This window comes from Mus musculus, chromosome 9 (assembly GCF_000001635.26).
Source record: "Mus musculus strain C57BL/6J chromosome 9, GRCm38.p6 C57BL/6J".
Classification (NCBI taxonomy): domain Eukaryota; kingdom Metazoa; phylum Chordata; class Mammalia; order Rodentia; family Muridae; genus Mus; species Mus musculus.
This window is the reverse complement of record NC_000075.6, coordinates 84,183,937-84,189,094: the sequence shown is the minus strand read 5'-3', so window position 1 is coordinate 84,189,094 and position 5,158 is coordinate 84,183,937. Positions and strand designations below refer to the sequence as shown.

At 39.7% G+C, this 5,158-nt stretch overlaps 1 non-coding gene across 1 annotated transcript; it reads right to left on the bottom strand.

Moving 5' to 3' along the window:
* Nucleotides 1–568: 568 nt before the first annotated feature.
* Nucleotides 569–740, bottom strand: Gm26146. The gene has a single exon (XR_003948470.1). It is a non-coding gene; the product is annotated as a U1 spliceosomal RNA (small nuclear RNA).
* Between the last annotated feature and the right edge of the window lie 4,418 nt (nt 741–5,158).

The following is a 5,158-nucleotide window of genomic DNA, read 5'->3' as shown; positions in this document are numbered from 1 at the left end:
CCAGCACCAAGCAGACTGTCCAGCTGGGCTGTTCTCTGACTTCAGGAAGCCACAGGGTGTTGGCTTCAGAAACATTGTCCACAAAATTTCTCTAATTTTTTCAAGACATGCAATGTCATAAAATTTTTGTCAGATTGTTTGTCTCTCATTTGTTTTTATCTCACACCTTGGGTTGCCCTTATGAATACCTTTGCCCATCAAACATGAGAATCATCCTTCACAATCTAGGCAGGGATGTTCAGAGTAGACACATGCTTTCCTGTCTCTCCTTTGCTACATCCCACCACAGTAAATCCGGTGTTTCCCTGGCTAGAAGCACTGGACAGAGATGAGAAGCAGAGCCACCCTCTTCCTCGGCTTAACCACACCAGTATCACCCCAGGAGAGGAAACGCACCCGTGTGCTAACCACTGAGACATTAAGTGGCTTTGATCCTGTAGCATAAGTTGGTCTGTCTAAATGGCTCCGTGTGTTTCTTACGATACAATACATCTCTTTTAGTTGGTTTCCTTTTTCTCTTTCCTTCTTATTTCTTTTTGCTTGCTTTCTTTTTTGGTGGGGACAGGGCTAGAGGAGAGCTCAAACTCATTCAACCCCACCCCCCACTATCACAAATTATGCAGTCGAGTTCCCTGAATTTAAAGAAATCCCAGGGTTCGACATATCTGGCATGCAAAGAATGATCATCACCTGAGAAAACCACATTCGTGATCATGGCACGTACCCTGCCAGGTAAATATCTTAGTTGCTTTTCCATGAACAACAACAACAAAAACCCTTACAAAAGGAAGCATTTAATTGGGCTTATGGTTTCAGAGGGTTAGAGTCCATGATGGTGGAGCTAATGTATAGTATGGGAACACAGGAAGCCCTGGGCACGTGAAGTTCTGAGTGAATGTGTGTTGTTGACATAAGCCCTCCATGCCAAGGATCATAACTTCAGACTCGGTAAAGTAGCAAAGCCCTACCCTTGGGGTGAGATGCAGAGGGATGACAAAATCTTTCTCTGGCCAATGTACAGATACTGTGTGCAAAAAGAAAAAAAAATCAACCATAGGTTTCTACCTCTTTCCCTTGATATATTTATGGCCTAAAAACTATTCCTCTACAGAGACTGATATTAGCTAATTCTCCTCCTCAATTCAGCTGTATAACATAAATCCTACCTCTTTGTTCAGGTGTTTGCAACAACCTCACATCCCTATGTGAATGTATATTATTCACACCCCGAGCTTCCTTGGATGATGATAAAGCAGGAACCTGGAAGTGGGGACTGAAGCAGAAGCTATGGAAGAGTGCTGCTTACTGGTTTGTTTCTTATGACTTGTTCAGCCTGCTCTCTTACTCATCCCGAACCACTTGCCCAGGGTAGCATTTCTCACAGTCAGCTGGGCCCTCCTCCATCCATCATTAATCAAGAAAATGCCCTACAGACTTGTCTTCAGGCCAATCAGCTAGAGGCATTTTCTCAATTACGTTTCCTTGCTTCCTGAATATATCTAGGTTTGTGCCAAGTTAACCACTACCATCCCCAGCACAGCAGGTTTTATTGTTAATCACTCAATGATCATATGAGTAAAAAGTTCCTTTCAGCTTTCACTCTATAGTCTTCGTAGATTTGTTTTTCACATTTCTTTAGCATGTATGTTTGTGGGGTGTGAGTATGTATATGCATATGTTCTGAGAGATACATATGTATGTACATGGAGACCTTAGGTTGACATGGAGTGTCTTCCTTGGTTGCTTTCTGTCTTAATATACTGAGGTAGGCTCTCTCCCTAAATGCACAGTTTACTGTCTTGCCTAGGCTGATGGAGCAAGTGGGCAGGACGATCCTCTCCGTCTCGTATGTGTTATGATCACACACCCACCAAGCTTTTACTTGGGTTCCTGGAACCAAACTCCAGTCCTGCAATGGCAAACACATTTAGCCCAATGTATTGTCTTTTCGTCTTCATCTTTTAATTTAAGGGACTAAGGATGGATGGCTCAGGTGAATGCTTACAGTCAAGACAGAAGAGAGAGTTAAAAGGGATCCTAGCTATATTCCTTATCATATACAAATGTAAAATCATTAAACAAATGCTCCTCTAGAAAAATCCCAGTTGTAGCTCACTGGTGACTAGTCCACTAAATATCTACACCAGCCTATGAGATACTGCAAGGATTGAGGGAGCTATAATTGAGCTGCAGAGTTTTCTTTGTAATTCCAAAGTATTCTGATGATTCTGTTGCTATGATCGTGGTATATTAGCATGGCAACAGAAAAGTACCTAAGACGGAGCTTTGTTTTTCAAGGGAGACATTCTCAGGTACAAACCAGGTTTGTGGTCTGTTCTAGAACAATATCAAAGTCATAGACATCACTGGCATCCCAGAGGCTGAAGCCCACAGGCTTCTTTATAATTCCCAAGTTTACCGGTAAAAAGGCGGTACAAAAATCCCCACACGTTCTTGAGGTGCTCTGTGATAAGTCATATCTTACATTTGGATTTGGATTTGGATTTGGATTTTTTTCTGACCCAGTGCTTTTCTTCTAGATCAGGTGGATTTCCAAGTGATAAATTCCACAGCTTCCTTCAAATCCTGAAACCGCCCATGGTGGATAGACTTATATCAAACATTCTAATGACTTTTTGATTCTCAATGAAGTTGTTTGAGTCGCAGAGTCATGGGACATATTTAAGGAATCAGAAAGGAGGGAACTTCACAGAATTGAAAAATGATCGTCCTGTTCCCTGCTTGTTTTCTGCTGTAAGTGGCCCTTGGCTTTCCAGAAGTGGCCATGGAGCATGGTCTCTTACACTTGTCCTGCGTAGCTCACAGATGGACACACTTACACTCATGTGGATGCACTCACTGCTCACTGCACGATGGATGATAGAGGGGTGAAACTCATTATATCTGGGTCAGCATCTGGTTTCCATTATATGTTGGATGCTGCAGCAAGTGAAGGAATTCAGAGATGAAATTGCAGTCTTATCTTGCTCTCTCTTCCTCTGATCACATGGTTAGGAGTATCACAGGAGGGGGGGTGCACATGCATTGTTCTTTTAAATGGAACATCATACAGAACAATTACACATTGTTCTGTAACTTTTTTTTCTTATTCCATCCCAGTTGTTGTCCTATATCTGAACATTCCACCACCTTATCCTCGGTGAAGATGTCACAGCATGTCTGCTTCTGTAATTTATGAAGCCATCCTTATGTTGATCAATGCTCACCTTTTTAAAATAATATTCCATATCAATGAAAGTATTTACAATTCATGTATTTTCCATATAGGTGTATATATGTTTATATTAGTCATATATATACATATATATGACTGATGTTAAAATGGGAGATAAAAGTCATATATTTTTGCATTCGATTGACAGCAACCAAATAACTTTTAAGGAGACCTTAACAGTTACTTTCCATCCTAATATAAAAGACTCCAAGATTCCTCAGTTTCATCATCAGTGAAGAATACATGAGAAGAAAACGGGCATGTTAATATGCTTTAGTGGTTTTATTATCTACAATTAGAGAAGTCATATTTCAAATTCTACTTCCTGTTGTAAATTTAAAACTACAAAATTTAACTATAACCAGTATACACCAAAGGCATATCAGGATAATACTTGTGTTCATTATATTGATGAACAAGTTCCTCTAACAAAGAAAATCAAAAATTCCAGTGGGTTCATTTATCTTCTCTTTGTTTGTCTGTTTTAAGACAAATTCTTGCTAATCAGCCCAGATGGCCTCAAACTCACAATCCTCCTGCCTCAGCCACCCAAAGTCTTGAATTTAAGGTGAGCACCGCCACTCCTGGCTGGTTCAATGAACCTTTGAATTTGATCTTTTCTCACATAAAAGAACTATGTGTAACTGCATAGTCTGAATGGATGAGGCATATCTGTGACATGTAGTAATTTAGAGAGTCAGAGACCTTCAGCCTCACTGTTCTCTTATATTCTGAAACACAGATAAAGGTATATCTGGAAAGAATCCTGAGGACTTTTACCTGAGTTTAATATTCAGACCCAGATATTTCATTTCTGTAACCATTCTATGAATAAGGACTTAGTCAGCTGCAAGGGAGGCTGGAAGGTAGGGTCTAGTTCACAGATCTACATACAACTACAACTCTGTTTCTAGGAGGAAAGGAAGAATAGATTTGAGTGAAACTACCAGTCTCACTAACTAAATCTCCACATATCACGGTATGATTCAGACTATCAGATAAAACTAAGAAGATGCCATTTCTTTTTCTTTTGTAGATGCCATTTCTTAAAGTCAAAGCAAGAAGATAAAATTGCTTTTTAAAAAGATTTTAGTGAGCTAGAAATGTGACACAAAGTTAAGAGAAGTGGCTCTCAACCTGTAGTTCACGATCGCCTTGGGGTTACATATCAGATATCTATATACACACACTCACACACAGTTAAAAAATTAATTTTTAAAAGGTTTTTACATAAATTATATAGTGTTCTCCCAACAAGGTTTCTCAATTGTACTTACTACTATTGTACACATCCCTGATGATACAAGTAACTAGTCCTGTGAATATGGCAATGACTTGGAACAAAGTCATCGTGACGGCCTAATGATTAGATCTTTCTCCAATTTGTATGGGTTTCATCTTCTGGTTTTTTCAACTTTAGGTCATCCTTTCAAAAAGGCTAAACAAAAACAAATTTGTGATTGCTTAAGAGTTTGAAATCAAGAACACATAAGCTTAAGAGGAGTCTGGCATCTATAAATAAAATTAACCAAATATGTGCTCTGCAAAGGAGGGAAGTCAATTCTAAAACCTGGGATGGAGAATAGAGAAAGCCGTAATCCTCTCTAGTTGGATGTCAGCCTGGACTATAAGACTTGCCTAACTCCTGTCTTGTTGGCACAATGAATGCATTTAACTAAAGGCATACAAAAGGGCCTTTATTGTTTTCTGGAAGATGATAAGACCAGCCGAATAGTTTAATGCCTTTTCTGGCACTGGGAAATGGAGCTTTGGCAAGTCCAGGGAAGTAATAAAACGGTCATGTGAAACAGGCCCTCTAGAAATACAGTAATGACAGAAATGTAAAATATAAATGCAAGGGAGATTCACTGCTGGAGATTTACCATAGCTTCAGATGTGCTGTCCCTCTCTCCTGAGGCTGGG